General features: G+C 38.7%; 1 protein-coding gene across 1 annotated transcript in view; it reads left to right on the top strand.

The window, feature by feature from the left end:
• Positions 1–2,428: 2,428 nt before the first annotated feature.
• The window catches only part of GALNT13 (polypeptide N-acetylgalactosaminyltransferase 13), a 613,112-nt gene continuing 596,469 nt past the window's right edge, over positions 2,429–19,071 (top strand). The window contains exon 1 of the mRNA XM_025404576.1: positions 2,429–2,840. The gene's annotated coding sequence lies outside the window, so the exon portion shown is untranslated. The remainder of the gene's footprint in view (positions 2,841–19,071) is intronic.

Genomic DNA, 19,071 nt, shown 5'->3' on the forward strand with positions numbered 1-19,071 from the left:
TGAAATATGGCATTATAGTTTCTCCCATCAAGACATGGACTATATTATCTATGTTTGGGTCATGTAACTTCCATGGCTAATGAGACACTAGCAAATGTACCTTCACAGATTCTCAGAGTGCTCCACATTGGAGCTTGCACTTCCTTGTTGCTTTTTGGAGCCCTGCAACTGCGACTACTGCTAGCCTATTGAAGGATGATGGCCTAGATGAAACAAAAGACAAAACATTGCAGCTGAGTCCCACACTCTCAAGACTAATAAGTATGCCACATCAGACAAGTGAGTGAGGCCATCCTAGGTCTCTAAACCAAACTGAGCTAGCCAGGGAAGACACCAACCTGACAACCCACAGAGCTTTGAGAAATTATAGATGTTTATTGGTTGGGGCTAATAAGTTTTGGAATGGTGTGCTATGCACCAAAAGCCAATATTTTCTAGGGAGATACTTTGGGACTATGTAAATATCCAATTACCCAAATAACTTCTATCAAGTTTATGATTCTTGCCTAAGTTAAATATTATCACAAAGATTGCAAGATGGAATTGGGCCTTTTTTTTTTTTTTGGCGGAGCCTCGCTCTGTCGCCCAGGCTGGAGTGCAGTGGCGCGATCTTGGCTCACTGCAAGCTCCGCCTCCCGGGTTCACGCCATTCTCCTGCCTCAGCCTCCTGAGTAGCTGGACTACAGGCGCCCGCCACCACGCCCGGCTAATTTTTTTGTATTTTTAGTAGAGACGGGTTTCACCGTGTTAGCCTGACACCATCGAGGATGGTCTCGATCTCCTGACCTCGTGATTCACCCGCCTCGGCCTCCCAAAGTGCTGGGATTACAGGCATGAGCCACCGCGCCCGGCCGCCTTTTTTTTAAGAGATGAAAAACGTAAGAATGGGGGCTTATTTGTCTTCAAAAAACATATGACTAGTAAGTAGCTGTATCAACATTAGAACCTCAATCTTTTACCTGCTCCACAGTTTTTCTCAGTATACCATGTAGAGGTAAGTGACCTGATGTTAGGACTGTAATTCACTAGAGGGAGCAGTAGAGAGAAATTCCAGAGTGTTATGAGTGGGACCCTGTGTACTCACACATGCACAGAAGCATCTCTGGTAAATGCTCCATAATTGACAGTAGGGCAGGATGGACAATGTAGGAGGAGACATTAATACAGTTATTAACATAGAAATTTAAATGATAATTGACTCATGAAAAGATATAAAGATAATATCTCTGGAAATTGCCTTTCATGAGTATCATCAAGAATGCCACTGACATACTAGATTATGATTAATAGTATCATATGTTTGTCAAACGTGGCTCTTAATATTTTTATGTAGCCGTTATATCCTCCCCCAATTCTGCCAAAAACATCCTATAAGACATGTGAAGTGACACTGTGAGAAGAAAGCACCCCTGTCAGCCGTTCTTACAAACAAGAAAACTGACACCCGAAGGGCCAAAACTAGCCAAGAGCCACAGCGAATAAAATGCCAAGCAGGCACTTGAACTCGGCAATCCCAATTTCCTAGAAAAGCTCCTCTCCCATGGCAGTGGGGGACAGGTCCCAAGCCTTTCAGATGCTGATAATGCCTGTGTCTTAGGTCTCTGCCTTCTGCCAGGCACTGTTCCAAAATCTTCACATGTATTTAAACTCAGTACCATGGGGGTACTGGTACTACACATTAACTTAGACATGCAAACGTCCAGGTACCTCGGAGTGGGTGTGTGTTTAATACCATACCTAACTGCCTGAGAAAGGAATTCAAAGCCCCACTTTTTTCTCTACCGCTTCATAAAAATTTGAGAGCTACAAGGAAGCGCTGTGTTCCCAGTACTCTTAAAGTGCGTTCGGTGGCAGTAGCCACCGCCAACCAGAACACTAGGATCCTGCCAGGGTGTAGATACTGTAACCAACAAGGGGCCAACCTCCGTCCTTTCTGCGGAGGGCGCCGAAGCCTCAAGTACCCCGCAGCATCTCTCCGCTGGAGAGCCGACGGCAAGGGTGGGGTTGCCGGCGCTTTCCCCGAGGGCAATCTCTGATCCTCCAGGTCCCCTCTAAGAGGCTTCCTGGTGCTTTGGGCCAACGCAGTGCACGCAGGCCGGCTTGGACGTTGTGGGGCCCCAAGGCGGCCAGGGGTCGCCAGGCGCCCTCCGGAGAGAGGAGTTGACCCCACGGTTGCTCTTGGGGGCAGTGCCTGCCAAGTATCGCGGGACTTGTGCACATCGCAGAAGCGCCAGCTCCAGGAGCAGCTGGAGCGCGCTCGGTGCGCACCGCCCCAGCCCGGGGAGGAGCGGGAGCAGGGAGGGAGGAGGCTGGGGGTGCTGGTTACGTAAATGATACTAGCCCAGTGAGAGGCCTCCAGGCTGGGGCTACGAGAGGGGGAGGGACCACGCGAGGAGGAGGGACCGGGAGGCGGCGGGCTGGGGTGGGAGGGGGGCCGGGGCCGGGGCGAAGTGACCCGGCGGAGGCGGCGGCGGCTCTGCTGAGGTGACAACGTGCTAGAAGCCCTCGCTCGCTCTCGGCGCCTCCTCGGCCTCGGCGTCCGCTCTGGCCGCGCTCGAGGAGCCTTTCAGCCCGCCGCTGCGCTATGAGGGCCCCTCTCTGGGGCTGGCCGAGGCCGGAGCCGGCTCCCTCTGCTCACGGGGAAGTGTGAAGAGAGAGGCGCGAGCGGGAGCCGGGACTGAGCGCGGCGCTCGCGGGCCGGCGCGGGTTCCAGGTGAGCGCGGGCTTGGCGAGCCCCGCACTCGGCGCGGCTGGCCGGCGCCTGCTGGGCTTGATCGGAGGCTGAATCCCGTGCGTGGACCGCCGTTCCCTCTTCGCGGGATCGTTGGCCACGATAGCAGGTCTCCGTCTCTTTCTCGCTTCCTCTCTTTTCCTCTTGATTGTCTGGGAGGAGCTCCCTCTGGGCTGCCGGAGTCCTGGGGCTAGGTACCGCAAAGTCCAGGCGTCAAGTGCCAGGGCGCGGCGCCGAGCGCCCCGGGCCGGTCCCAGGGCAAAGGCAGGGGCGCGGGCGGACCTGGTGAGGCGGCCTCCCGGGAGCTCCGAGTGCGCTCGCCCTCGGCTGCAGGTGTTGCGGGAGGACCTCGTGGCGCGGAACTTTCTGCCGCCGCCCACCTTCTGCTCTGCTTTTCCGGCTACCCCACTGAGTTGGGGGGGCTCTGGCCTCCTCTGCGTTCTGGTGACGCTCCGCGGCGGCTGTGACTCGGCCTCCAAGCCCAGGCAACTTTCTCGCACCAGCTGCAGGCAGCCCCGGCTGCGTTTCGGGCGTTTCTCGACCCGGCACCAGGCGCTCCCTGGGTCTTGGGTGTCTTCCTCGACGGTTGCCTTCCTATCCTGCCCCCTTTGCCTCGCTTTTTCAGAGTCCTCCTGCCTCTCATTCTCACCATGTGTGTCTCTGCCTCTGTTTCTCTTTCTGAGCCTTGGTCCCCTCAGTCCACACTCTCCGGCCATGTATCTGTTTTTTTTTCCCCCTCTTATTCTGTATTTCCCCCTTTCTTGGGATGTCTGTGTCCCTGTTAATCTGTCTTTCCGCTTGTCTCTCCGTCTTGCAGCATTTGTTCTCTTTCTGTGTCTGTTTCTCGCAGCTTATCTCTGTCTCCCTCTGTCATCTCCCTGCCCCGTCTTCCGGAGCACGAGCCCCCTGATCCTGAAGCGTCTTGGTTAGGGGAGCAAGCCCTGGCCCATCTAATGGGCATCTCCAGGTGCAGAGACTTTCCTGTTTGGGGTCAGCGGGGACGCGGAGGAGACGGCCTGACCTTGTCTGGGCTATTGTGGACCTGAATGAGGGGCGCAAGGCGTAGAGTGGAGGGTGCCGCGGTAGGCTCCCCTCGCCGGGTCTGAGGGCGCTGCGCTGCCGCGAACCTGAGCGCACTGAGGCTGCTACTCTGGACAGCGAAAGCTGCGCAAGCCCCGCCCGCATACCCGATTCTTGGACTGTGGTTAGTTGAATTTCCAGGAGCAGAGTCTACCTCCCCAACCTTTATAGCAAGCTGCAGGAGAACGGACAGTGGACAGGCAAACATAGATGCTTGAAAGGGTGGGAGCTTTCTTCAGGCAAAGGTGTTGCTAGCAGAGGAGAGGAGCTTTTGGGGACTGAGGTATGCCTGCCTTAAACTACTATGTATTCAGTGCTTAGGAAAGCGGTTTCCTTGGAGAGATCGTGGTCAGCCTTCCCTGAAACAGCATAACAACATAGAGGTTTTATTCGCAAGGCTAAAGGAACTTGGCTGCCAAAGTCCCCTTGAAATTTCTGGTTTCCTTGAGTATTTTCAGCTTTATGTGAAAGCTGCCTTTCCTCAGTCTCTCTCTCTCTCTCTCTCTCTCTCTCTCTCTCTCTCTGTCTCTCTCTCTCTCTCTCTCTCTCTCTCTTTCTGTGTCTCTCTTTCGCTGTCTCCCTGTCTCTCTCTCTGTCTCATTCGCGTTCATGCCCTCTAGTGTTAAAGAAACCTGCTGGTTCAAGAATACTGAAAAGTAAGGTCAACCTATTGGTTATTTACTTTTGGACCTCTCACCTTCCGGGATCATTCTCCTTGTATTACCCACATCCTTTCCTTTTCCTCAATGAATGACTTTTGCATTACATTACTAATCTTTCTTTCCCCCGCACCCCCCTCCCGCGATCTCTATGTTTTTTTCCCCCCCGTCTCCTGCAGAGTAAGAACCTTCATATTGAAACCCTGTTCGTTTGATTTAGGAATTGGATAGATTTGGAGAATTTGCATAGCCTAAGGCAGACTTTGAACATTAAAAAGGTGCATTTCTCTGCACTGTTTGCTACAAACCAGGATTTCACGTCTTTCCTTTAGCCACTATCCACCTTCAGTTCCATGGAGAATTTTCCTGGCTGCTCCTGCTAGTTTAAATAAATGCTTTTATTTCACCATTTCTGTGATGCTTATCCCATTCCAGGGCTTCAGCTACTTGCTTAAGTAGCGGCACTATATCTCAGATCCGCTTTGGAGAGGAAGAATAGAAAGCTTTTCCAAAGGAATTATAGGGTGCTGTTGGTATAGATTAATTCTAGTTCAGAAAGTCCCAAGTGGGAATGTGAGAATGGAGGCTGTCTCAGATATGTAGTCCTTAGGACAGTGTGGGGAAACTAGTAAGTGCTTAATAAAAACTTGTTGGTTGATTGATTAGCATGCAGTGAATCATAGGCTTCCAAGTTACCAGCTGTGTTAAGGAGCCGACAGTTGAATTCCACGTCCCCACTCCTTTTTTGGGAGGTTTCATTTAGATTTTTTATGAATGGTAATTGAGAACTAGTAGAAGGGATATTGAAACAGGAGTCTTCTGTTTCTTTGTAGTTCATGTTATTGCTTGAATTTGCCCCTTTTTGCAAGTTTACAACTTGGCTGGTATTCTTTAACACAGTCATCGCAGATTGAAGAAATGAGTTTAGAGACCCTGAAATGTGGCATCCCCCAACCTCCTTACCTGAAAGTAAATTGGGACATGACATCATTTTTGGGTGAATACTTTCATGTGGTTTCTAACAAGTGAAAAGTTCTCTCTTTTAATATGAAGAACAGATATATCAGCTTAAAATACTTGGGGGCTATATTGATCTGTAAGCTGGATCACTTACCCTAAATAGTTTATGGATTCCCCTACTGCTTCATATATATCTATATCTATATATATATATATATGAGATGTGTGATACTGCACGAATATGAGAATTTCCTAAAGTACCTGGAAGCATAATGCCTCCTAATTCAAAGTAATAATAGGAATTCATGGGCAGCAATACTACATTTTTGATGATATACTAGTCACCTCTTAAAATAGTTGGTAATTTACCATGAGTATAGTGCAGGAGCATGTTCAAAGCAATTTTCCTTTAAAAATATTATTTACAAATCACCTGATACTCTACCCAATTTTTATATTTAAAAATAGTAAAGACGTAGTGAAGGTGGAAAATCTGATACTGTTTGAGATACCTTCTATTTGTTTTACAGGTTTAACTTAATGCGTTTAACTTTTTCACTTAATGGGCAGTCATTTCAGCTTGAACGGTTATGTCAGAGTGAAATATGTTTTTATCATGCCAACTTGGTTTCTAGAAATAGTAGTTGTAACAGGAACATTTTCATGTAGTAGAGCTAGAGCTTGTACAGCTTATAAAAACTTTGGGATTTTAGGAAAGGGGTGAGATAAGAAGTAACAAATGGGTATTTTTATTCTTTCTGAATGGGCAGATGAAGAGAATCCTGGTGTTTGTGAATAATAACAGTTGAGAAAATGATTGGGAATGAAATATTAATAGAATTGTCTTACTGTGTAAAATAAATTATGATGCTGCATATCTCTGTTAGGTGTTCATTGTCCTTTTAAAAATGGACACTTCATATAGTTATGACCTTTAACTAATTTGTCTTATTAGACATGATATTCTCAAGAGAAACCTCTTGTAACAAACAACACATACTTGACAGCGACTCTTAGTACATCACCTTCTTGTATTTGTGTCCCTATCGGTAGGAACATGTAGACATCTTAAATCTAATGGGATCTAACAGGATCACTGCTTTGAAGTCTGAATGACCATATGCCTAATTATCAAAGGATTTAAACTGGGCTTTGGTTCTAAATCCTTCCGTCTGCTCTTGTCATCAAAATAAACACATGTGAAACATCAAATCAAGACCTACATATATATACTCATATTTATTTTGACAACCTATTTAATGACATTTCTAACAGCACCGCCCCCCCCGCCCCACCACACATACACAGTGGCTAAAGCATATGTTTGGAAACATAAATCACGTTTAAAGATCTGGCACTGTCTGCTTTGATAAACCATTTATTATTTTATCAGATTAGACTTCTGTTTACAATTTCTATCTGAAGGCACATTGTTGAAGGACTTCTGCCATTCAAATATATGCATACCTGTGTTTGAAAAGTCTGGTTTTTCATTGTGAAATTTAGCTTTTCAAGGAAATTTATGAAAATGAATACATTTAATTCGGTAATAGTCATCCGTCTGAGGCATTATAAACAATTATCTCTAGTCTTTAGGAGGAGCAGTATAAACTGAACAGACTTTAATCACTTGATATTTGTTTCTTCTTAATTTCATATTTAGACCTGGTCTGTGTTTTCAGTGTAGTATATCTATTATAATACATTTAATTGGTCTTAGCTTGATTACCAAGAAATGATTACAGGTGGCTAAAGACATCTGTGTGATTCTGATTACTGTGTGCTCTCATGTCCCTAAATTCATTTTTAGCTATGAGCTTTTCAAGCTGTTTTTAGTATGTCTTTAGATTTATACATTTAAATGAAATTCTTAATTTTTAAAAGTTGTCACTACAGAGATTGATGGGATCTAAAATTTAAATTGTAAGTTAAAGTTGGGAGACATGCTTTTCCTTTAAGGGCTCAACTTCATTCAATGTCCATGTAATTAGAGTCCTCATGAACTGTCAGGCTCTCTCTTAATGTCTACACTACCATAATTACCTGCCCTTCAGAAATGAACTCAAATACAATTAAAAATATCAGTTATTAAAAATTGTTCCAGGTTAATGGTTAATCCTCTCGAGATAGTTTGAGAGGGATGTAGGGAGAAGAATGACTATTGTTATCACAGATATGAATATATTTGTTATCGTCTTGTAGACTATGTGAGAAAATTAAATACAATGTCCATAATAAATACTTAGATTTCTTTCATATTTTTTAAAGATGTGGTCATTGTTAAGATAGATGGGGGCTGTCCAAGATATATCATGTTAAGGTTTTAACATGAAGAGAAATTAATTGGGACTCTGTTTCATATATCCCGCTACATTGAATTGTCACTTAAATCTTATTTAAGCTCTTATACAACAGTTTCGGGAGAGTGTGATTAATCTGCTTGTTGACACTTTGGTGAACATAATGCATGTGGTGAGTAGCCACTGTAAACAGAAAGAAGAATTTAAAAGCATAGCACAATCAAAACTCATCGAAATAACATCTCGAAGATAGTAGTAAATGTCAACTTAGTGTCTTGTCTTATATTAATTGCCTTGATATTACAAGCAAAGCACCTCTTTTTGGTTAATAAAGTGGATTTTGACATATGAGGAGGATTATGTAGCTTAGAAGCATAATAACTGGCTTAATTTCCTCTTGAGATTATTATTATTATATAATTAGTTTCAGATAGAGAGGGTGAGATTTATATGACTATCAAGACCCCAATGAAATACAACCATTAGTTTAAAGAAAGAAAAATGGAATGAAAGATATGTAAAGATATATCCATTCCAATTTATTTATGAAGAAGTTAAGATGGTGTATTGGGTTGTAAAATGGTAAAGTGGCTAAAATTTATTGGCTGTTTACTTTGTACTTGTACTGTCGTAAGTAAATATCTGCCAGGTCTTAACATGTTTTATCTTTGTAACAACAATATGAGTAATAGTATGTTACTGTTCCCATTGTATAAATGAGGCCTTACCTTCTCAGAATCACATAGCTCATATGTGTGAGAGTCAAGGATGACACTAGTTTATTCTGCCTTGAAGCCAATAATCTAATAGTTCTCAGTCTAACATTTTCACTGACTAATAATTTAAAAAAATCAAATGGTAAACTTTATGTGATTATTTTCTTTTGTACAGTAAGAATGATTTAAAAAGTCTACTTCTATCATCACAATTTTATAAGAGTGGACATTTTAACACCAAATAACATGGAAGAACTGAATCTCAAAATAAAAGTTATTTAAAGAGGATAAATTAAGCTCCCTGTACATTTTTCCACATTGTACTCATTTTCCTAATGGGATGACTTGTTCCTAGGGATGACTTGTTCCTTCTTGGTAGTTAACCACCGTTTACTGACACTAAGATGGTGCCACCGTGTGTCCTGGGATTGGAAATGAATATTGGGCAATGACAAAAAGAGCTTGTCAGAACTAATTTCTCCATCCTTCCTCCAAAAAACACATCCCAACCTGTAGGGATCAGTTTGCTCCATTTTTACTTTCCCTTGGCGAAAGCAAAGCAAGTTTGCTTAGTGCTTTTGTAAAACTGGCGGTTGGTTTTATATCCCAGGTTGTTTTAGATAGTTTCCATTTGGGCCATCAAAGAGGAAAAGAATACTGGTGGAGTGTGTGAAATGTGGTGAAATTGACCTAAGACATTAATTTCATTTCTACCAAAGCAGTTTGTAAATCCAAATCACCTTGAGCTTATTTATTCATTTTAGTTACAGGTGTTCAGGTCCCACTGATACAGAGTCTCATTTAACTGGGATGGATCCACAGAATCTATCTTTATACACATTTTCCTATGTGATACTGAGGTGCAGTGACATTTCAAGCAACTAATCTGCTTGTAGTATATCACTTAACAGATTTATTTAACAAAACATGGCAATTACTATGCTCCAGAGCTGTTCTAAGTGCTTTGCAGATACTGATTCATTTAATCATAAAGACCTTCAAAAGTTGATTTTATTAGTATCCTTTTTTTAGAGACAAGGAAAGTGAGGCACAGAAAGGTTAAGTAAGTTGGCCAGTGTAAGAAGATCAGTGGAAGGGCAAGGATGATGCTAATTTTGATGAAATAATTAAAACTACCTACGTGTGTGTGTTTGTGTGTGTGTGTGTGTATGTGTGTTTTGAGACAGGGTCTCCCTCTGTCACCCATGCTGGCGTGCAGTGGCAAAATTATAGCTCACTGCAGTCTTGAACCCCTTGGTGCAGCCTCCCAAGTAACTAGGACTACAGGATTGTGCTGCCATGTCTGGATAATTATTATTTTTTATTTTTTTGGTAGAGACAGAGCCTCACTATGTTGCCCAGGCTGGTCTTAAACTCCTGGCCTCAAGTAATCCTCCTGCCTCAGCCTCCCAATGTGCTGGGATTACAGGCATGAGCCACTGATCCCAGCCGTGCTTTAAGTCACAAAACTTGAAGTAGCAGAATTGAAAATAGAATACAGATTTCTGTGTCTTTTCCCTATTTGAGTAAGTTTTGCCTTTGAAAGTGAAGGAAGAAAAGCTGATATTTCTAGAGTTGGAAATGTTTTTAAAAGTTTATATTTTAGAAGTTGTGGCACCAGATGAAGAGATAAATATAATTATGAATGGGATAATAAACATGGAAAAATCAGAGTGGTTTTCCTCAGTAGTGTCATCATTGACTTGGCCTCTAATTAGACATAGACCAAACCAGTATTAATAATCACTACTACATAGTGTTGCAGACAAGAATATTAAAAGATTTAGAAAAGAAATTTTGTTTTCCAAAACAAAATTTGTTATGGGTTGTTTGTTTCAACCCATAACAAAATAACCATATATGCTTCAATACATAACTAAGATTTACATCTGTAACTATACTAAATAAGAAACATTTTATTTCCCTGTAATGCTCCTCATAAGATCTTTAAATTACATTAGGAAATACTCATGTTTATGGCAGAATTGGGGAAATTCTACCTAAATTTATGGATTTTTTCGAAATAATTTTGTAAGCTTTGTATAAAATGGAATATTTGTAATTTATAATCACTTGTGAAAACCGATGTATTAATCTTTAAGAAAGTACATTTTCTCCTTTTCTGTTATTTAATATTTTTGTTTAATGCACTAAAATAATCTTGTAATATGGCTTTTCTTTAGTGTTTTTTAAAATAAATTTTATTTTAGACTGATGTTTGATTAAATTATGTAAAGTATTTGAATTCTAAACCCCCAATAATGAGTCATTCCACTTGTGTGGTTTAAAAAAGAGTTAAAAATCTGCATTTAGAAACAATGCGATTTCCAATTCTGTAAATGAGTTAAGGGTTTATGGGTTTACTAACTATTTTACTTTCAAGACTCAATACCATCTTTTCTCTTTTCCTTGTAGCAAATTTCACCAGGATTCCTGAGGCTTATATTTCTTTGATTCTCTTGATCATTCAGTCTCAAATAGGATTATATATCACTTGTCCTGAAAAATATTAGAAACAGTCTGTCACTGAATATGGTGCAGATTTTATTCATATGTTATAGATTTTAAGCATATCTTTTTATTTTTTTCTTAAGGTAAATACTGTGTTTATTATTTTTCAGTGTTCTTTTTCTTTGCCCCATATCTTTTTCTTTGTTCTTCTTTCCATTCTTCTTCATGGTGCTTTTCACTTTAAGTTGTCTTTCTTTTATGACTTAATAAATCTTCATATAGCCAAACTGAACTATGTATTGATATCCTTGATTCTGGTAAAACAAAACAAAACAAAAAAAACAACAAAAAAGGAAATAAAAAAAGTCTGTTCATTTCATCATTTAGTTTCTGAAAAGGTGAGTGATACTATAGCTCTTGCATCTAGGTCATTTAACAGGAGGATGGGGATGCTAAATTTGCATCTCATTACTTTTGTCTACTTTTAGATTTGTGTGTTTGGGCCCTGTGGTCAGTTGACAGGTGGCAGGCCATAGCTCCAAAGGAATGCCGTGTTATTTGAGGGGATGCCAATTTCAGTTGCCGCACGATTCTCACATTACTTGGTCAGACTTTTTAAACATAAAACAATGTATGTTTCATTATTAATGCTAGATTACTGACTTCACGTCAAAAATCATTGTGATATTGATAGACTGTGATAAATATTTTTAACAATTTATATTCTGTGGTACCCACTGTCAGACTTATGGATAGTATTTCCCGTATTTTCATGACCTGGAGCAGACATTTTGTCAAAGATTTTTAAAATACTTTTATTGTTGTACACTAAAGTTGAGATGAATTGTAGGTAATTGGATGGCACAGCTGAATTAACACATTGAATTGCTAGTTATGAGACACATCATTTGCTGTTGCAGACAACAATAGGCCCATTTTTGCTTCTACAATGCACAAATTCTTATTATCTGTATAAAATTATAATTCAAGTGGGATAACATATACATCATTTCCATTCCTTTTGTAAGGAAAACTAACTTCCACAAATGTAAAATATTTACAACTATCTCAAATAATTTTGAACTTTAATTAATCTTTTTTTGCAAATGTTCATCAGTTTTCTCATTTCCCACAAGCAGAACAGAATATAAGGCGTTTAGAACATGAAATCAGTAGCATCAATTTTACCCTGTGTACCTTAAGGTCTGTGCAGATGGGCAATTCACATCTATCTCAACAGAGATCCTTATTTGAATCATTCTGAAGAACATTATTACTGTCGTGATTATGGTGATAGGTCACAGTGTAATAATTTTGTTGGCTCTTGGGTTTTTTTCATTTTAGACGTTTTAAAGTATAGCTTCTTAGTTTTCAATAGATGAGTATCCATTTTAAGAGGAAGGAATAAGAACTATTTTTATCTAAACTACCTTCTGAAAACTCATTAATTCAAGCATTAAACTGAGGGATTAAAAGTTATAAAGCTGTTACAAATTGTAGAGAATAAAGCAAGGCAAAGGAAACTGCCTAGAATGTAGTGGGAGGTCAGCGGAGCGGGGGAAGTGGGTTGGTGGCTTGAAGTTGAGGAGATTCACTCTGCCCATATTAAGGCCCCAAAGGCTTCATGAGGTTCAATAATGTTGAAAAAAGTAGAGAACAGAAATGAGAGTCTGGGGCTAAAACAAAATAATTTATCAAACATGTATAGATGAAATAGCCTTGTATTCACAACTCTACTTTCTGTGTAAACATCTCTATAGTAAGTTTTTCTTACTCGCTCACCTAACTATCCACTCTTAACATATACTAACTGCCAAGGGACAGCAAGGGCAACTAAGGATGGGTCTTAGAAAAACAATGCCCCCTTTATTTTGGCACTTACAGCCTTTAAGCCTGATGGGTCAGCTTTTTGGTTGCCCTAAAGCAAAGTCTTCTAGTCAACAAGACCCACTCAGGTTCACAGAGATCTGCATTTTCTATTCCTTTATATTCTTTACTTTTTTTTTTTTTTTTTTTTCTTGAGGCAGGGTCTCTTGCCCAGGCTGGAATACAGTGGCATGATCATAGCTCACTACGTGTAACCTCAAACTCCTGGGCTAAAGCAATCCTCCTGCCTCAGCCTCCAAAGTAAGTAGGGCTACAGAAATGTCTCACCACACCCAGCTAACTTTTATATTTTTGTAGAAATGGGGAATCTTGCTATGCTGCCCAGGCTGGTATTCCTTCATTTCTAAATACACAAAACAGCAATCAAGGATCACAGACATTTAAGAAATAACGTAAGAACAAAAATGTTAAAATGTCTGCAACATGAAAAAAAAAAGAGACCAAGTTAAAGAAACCGATAACAACAAGATGACTTTGCAAGAAACACACAATTAGAGGACCATAAAAGAGACAAATGTTATATAATATATATATAATACACATATATAATATATATATAATTCTTGAAAAGATCCAGGAAAATATTGCATTCATAAAACAAGTGGATGATATAGAAAAGGAACACTAAATGAGCAGGAAAAACTCTTGGAAATTGAATATTTTCAAATATTTTAAGGGAAAATTTGTAATTTTAAATAGAGAAAAATCTGTCAATTCTAACAAAAATGAAACAAGATGGAAAATATGAGTCATAGTGAATCTCCATGAAGCATGACTTCCTACTAATTGAAAGTCTAGTAAGAAAGCAAAAAATACAGTTCGAGCAAGCATTAAGGAATTGAGGATAATTATCAAATTTCTGAGGAAAGATGATTTACAACTCAGCATACCATACCCAGTCAAAATATCCAGTGTCGGGGTAGAATTAAGACATTTTAAGACATAAAAAGACAAAGGTTATCTTCCTTAAATATAACCTTTCTTGAAAAGTTACTTGAGGTTGAACCCCAGCAAACTATGGTTAAGAAAAAGAGAAAGACATGGCATAATAGCTATGTGAAGTAGTCCAAGAAGGTGAAAAAATTGTGTTGTTTCAACCTGGTGTAGGATTAGTATAAGGAAATGGAGGCTTTGGTTGGTGGGAGGATTTGGGACAAAAAGGGGAAATTATAGAATATTTAATGTTTAAGGAGTATTTAAAAAGACAAAAAATGTACAAAGAAAAAAGTAGAAATGTCAGGAAAAACAAAAGAATATGCAAAAAAGCAAAATAACCATAGGACTTTAGTTGGCCCCAAAATGAATAATATTTTTAAATTAAATATACGTGGTATTTACTGACTTTCATCTTTTGATTGATTTTCAGTCAATCTTAAAATGTAGAAGATAATTTTGGTGATAGAACAAAATGCAAATATTATCAAGACTGACAATATCACGATAAACATACAGGTGGTTGAGGTTAGGAATTAGATATGGGGACTGGAGAGAGTTGAAGGAAATGTTAGGGATTGGAAGAGTAGCATATAACAAAATAGGAGTCAAGAGATAATGTCTATAGTTAATATAAGAAATAGCACTGATACAGTCCTTAAAGTTACAAAGATAACCAACACGAGGAATAACGACTACATTAGGAGGAAAGATACAGAGAAGTTCTGAATATGATGTGAAGTGACTTAGATAATGGCTAAACTACTCTGAGTCTGCTTGGTCAAAGTATGCTTTAATTTTTTTGAGAAAAAAATGCAATTATGCTTCGATGAGTGTGTACTTCCCAGATTTCCACATATTCCAGCCACTCTCTGTGGAGTCATCATGATCCATAAAGATATTGGGATTTAAAGGTTCTATTGTAGAGCTAATAAGCAATTAAAAGTTCCTCTGGGGAGAAGAACTGGTTGGGGTTGAGGGGCTTTACTATATAAAGAAATATAAATTCTTGGCACTTCTGTCACTGAACGTCATAGCAATAATTCCCTATAGTACTACATTATGGGACTGAGGGGAACATTGGATTTAGTCCTGATAAAGCCATTAATAAAAGTCTATAACATGTCATTTAAGTTCTCTGAATGTCAGCTTCCTCATCTTTAAAGCAACTGGTGCTGGGCATGTAATCCCAGGACTTTGGGAGGCTGAGGCGGGTGGATCATCTGAGGTCAGGAGTTCAAGACCAGCCTGGCCAACATGGTGAAACCCCGTCTCTACTAAAAATACAAAAAAACCCAAAAAACAAACAAACAAAAAAAACAACAAAATAGCTGAGTGTTGTGGCACACGCTTGTAGTCCCAGCTACTCGGGAGGCCAAAGGAGGAGAATCTCTTGAACCCAGGAGGTGGAGGTTACAGTGAGCCGAGATTGTGCCATTGCACTCCAGCCTGGCAACAAGAGCAAAACTTTGTCTCAAGAAAAAGAAAATAAATAAAAATAAAGCAACTGGTATTTAAAAATACCCAGTACCACTTTGTAGTCTGTTTATTTTGTGAAGATAGGTCTATCATTTTATTGAGAATAAAGTGAATTAGAATTTTTCTAGGTATAAATCCTGAGACTGATACAGAGCTCTTACTTGCTCTGGGTCTTTATTAGAGTAAAGGTGTTCATTGCCTTCTTAACAATGGTCTTCAGTCTCTGTCCTGTGTCCTTTAAGTTTGATTCTTTACTTTGTGTCTAACTGACTTTACCAATCAAATCAGAATAATACATCTTTAGTTTTATGAATGTGTATACACGGAACCTAAATATAATTGTTTTAATAGAACTTTTTTCATTTTTTAAGGCCTTGTTTTCCTATGGCTTATTTACTTATTTTTTTGCTGATGTAAATATGTACGTTAGAAGATGATTCTTTAAAAGATCGTATCACCATTTCACCTCTGTTTTCCTAAACACTTTCAAAGCACTGAGGAATAATTTGAAACAACATTTAGTATTGGATTCCAGATAGAGGCAGTAAATTTTACAGTTCTCTCTGTTGTTGCATTGTACCAGTTACTGTGATTACCTGATGTGCCTGCAGATTTACAGAAAAATTGGTAAATGAAGGATGGCCATTTCAACGTTCACAGATGTGAAGATATTGCCATCTTAGATCAGCAGCTGCTCTCGAAATGTTCACTCCTTAGTATCGTTGGGCTAACACTAATTTTGTAGCTGATCAGAATAGTTGCTGTAAAGATACTAGCTATTCATAATTAATGTGAGCATATGGGTAGTTCCCACAAAAAATTTACTAACCTGCTGGTTGTTGCTGTGTAACATGTTCATGCTTTAGCATTCTTAACTATGAACATGAATCAGCTAACTAAAAAATAATCATAGTTAGCTTTCTATAGACAGAAATGGAGAGACAGAGAGAGAGAGAGAGAGAGAGAGAGAGAGAGAGAAATGAGGAAGGTTCCCAGTTTCCCCCCATAGTGTAGGATACGTATATCACAAAAAGGTATTGTGGAAAACTGAGGAAAAAAATAATTATATGGTAAAACCTAGTCTTTTATAGTATGAAAGGATAGGGGATTCTGAACTGAGGAAAAAAACAAAAACAAAAACAAATTAACAATGAGGCACTCTTTAAAGCTGTGAATATCCGGTTTCTGTTGACAGTTTGTGATTACAGTCTCTCTTGGTCACCTCATTTTACCATTTTCTGGGTGATCTTGATTTAAGGACAGTAACTTGTGGGCAGTTAGAGCTCTTTTGTCCTGTTATTTCATGTGGTTGATGAATCTGGGGTCCATTAAGTTACATATTAAAGTTGAAGTTCTTGGCAATTATTTAGGACCTTTTAGTATATTAACTTCCTCTTCATTCTAAAATAAGATAAATATAGAGATTCAAGTTAGGAGGAGACAGTAAAACACAATTAAGTGTTAAAGACACAAGTTTAATTTTGTGGTGCCGGGAATCACATAAATGTAGTTTAAAAATTCTTATACCTGATTACTAGAAGTATGACAGAAGACAGTTACATAGCCTGCATGGAACTTAGTTACCTCATCTTTAAAATGGAGATAATAGTCATAGTAGCTAACAAGAATACAACCCAGGTCTCTTACTGGGCAAGAAGGTCTCTTTTAAGTGCTTTACATAATATTAACTCATTTAATTCTCATAGCACTATGAGCTAGATATTCTCATCCACCTTATAATTGTAATGACATGAGGGTTGAGGTGACAATACATATAACGTACTGATTGTTGTGCTTGGCACTTAGCAGGTGCTCAATAAGTGTGAGCTGTTTTTTGTGTATCTCCTCTTCAATGGTCTTCTCTTGGTATCTAGTGTGACAGGTGCCTAGTAAATCTGGCCTGCTTAACCGATTTTTGAAATAAAATCTCAGACCTGGAAGAGTTATTGTAAGGAGTTACTGCAAAATTGGGCCCCGAGTGCCAATAAATAAATAGGAGTTAAAGATAGGACTGAAGCCAAGTGAAGTAGAAACAGTAAAACTGTGTTAGTGAAATGCTGAGAAATCTTATTTAAGAGAGAAGGGAAGGTAAATGCGTGAAGGCAAAGGTGCATTCATTTCATGATAAATATTATAATATTATACACATTATACACAATGCTAAACAATGACAAACCACTTTGCAAAAAAAGTGTATCTAGCTGAGAACAAGGATGGTAAGCATTTTCTATTTGGGAATTTCCAATATCTCTGTTGAGTTTTGTTAGGTGTTCTGCGTTAAGTGACAGCCATCTTGCATTTCCCCCTTAGTTATTTGATCTGCTTTGACTATGTTGTTTTTCTTGTGGAAGAGCCTTAGAGAAATTGAAAGATCAATGCTTTTTGTGTGTGTTAAGTATGGAAAATAGAGAACATTTTAAAACATTGCCATCCCACCCTTCATTTCTGAATGAAAAAGATGAAACATTGTATACTTCTTATGCTTTAAAGACACAGATTTTATTTTCAGTATATGATGTCTAGTTCTTAATTATTTTTATACATGCTTATTTGGAGATTTTCTACTTTTTTAATGTGGAAGAAAGCATAATTTGAAATAACAAATTGTAATTGATTTCCCATATAGAAATATTTGAGTTACGGTTCTCTTTTCTTATCAAGTAAGGAGAATATGTTTTGAGCACTGGTAGTTTGTCATTTCCTTCATAATAATTTGTGCAAATGATAATTATACATAAATTAATAAACTGCTGGTAGGAATCTAATGATGCATCATACTGTTTTTGATTTATTTCCAAATCATTTGCAGAATGTTGAAATGTACAAAAACTAATTTTTAAATGTAACGTACAACTTCCTCAGCTCCAAAAACATATTCAGTAAGATAAAATAGTTATTTTAAAAAATGCTGGTACAGGAATAAATTAAATTATGTTTTGTGAGTTTATTATATGAGGACATTATAGGTTATTAAATAGTATTGTGTTTATCTGTGTTTAAAAACTGTTTCATATTGCAAGTAAATAAATTATTTTTAAAACTTATTATAACTTGTCCCATGTGATTCAAGCAATTTTCTAGTGCTGCCTAAAATAATGTTGGGTCCTCAGTTTGTATTTCCTTAGTGCTCCTGTTTTATTCCATCTTGAAGTTTTGTGTGCCACTTGAATACATTTTAAAAGTAATTAAAAACAAAATTTTGTTACAAGCTTCAATAACTGTGTAAGCAATTTCTACATAAAATATTTTTAGAATCAAGTACTAACTCCTGCCAATTCTGGGGACCATGCATGAGGTTAAGCATTTTCAGCCAGGGTAGCCACAGACAGACAATTGATTCATTTTCTTGTATTGTTGCATCTATCTGCCAATATATTACACCAATTATAATTATTTTATTTATAGAGTGATAGTCAATTGATAATTAATCCTGTAGTTTCACTTTCAGACCAGTCTTCATTTTATTCAACACCAAGCACCTTGGAAATTAGTAAGTCACAAAAGATATTTTCCATAGTTATAAAATATTTAGCAATATGATTAATTTTGCAATATATTTTTCATGAGCATGAAATCAAAGATATACTGTTTCCTAGCATAGGGCAGAGGTGATGCAAACTACCTGTGTGTGTGCTTTTCTCCAAAGCACTCCTATGGAAAGTTGATTTTTCATTTTTGTAAGTTTCCTGGCAGTTTTTAAGTGTGGTCCTCCAAGATCTTGGCCTTGGACACCACTAAAGCTAAGTATAAATTACTGATCTTATTTTATAATTCAGATTCATTTTTGACTTTCAGTTACTTACTTCATTAACTCTGGAGTTTATTTTGACCTTATATTAGATCAAATTAAATTTTTCCAGATGGATTTTTTTTAA

The sequence above is a fragment of the Theropithecus gelada genome, chromosome 12, assembly GCF_003255815.1.
Source record: "Theropithecus gelada isolate Dixy chromosome 12, Tgel_1.0, whole genome shotgun sequence".
NCBI classification, from domain to species: domain Eukaryota; kingdom Metazoa; phylum Chordata; class Mammalia; order Primates; family Cercopithecidae; genus Theropithecus; species Theropithecus gelada.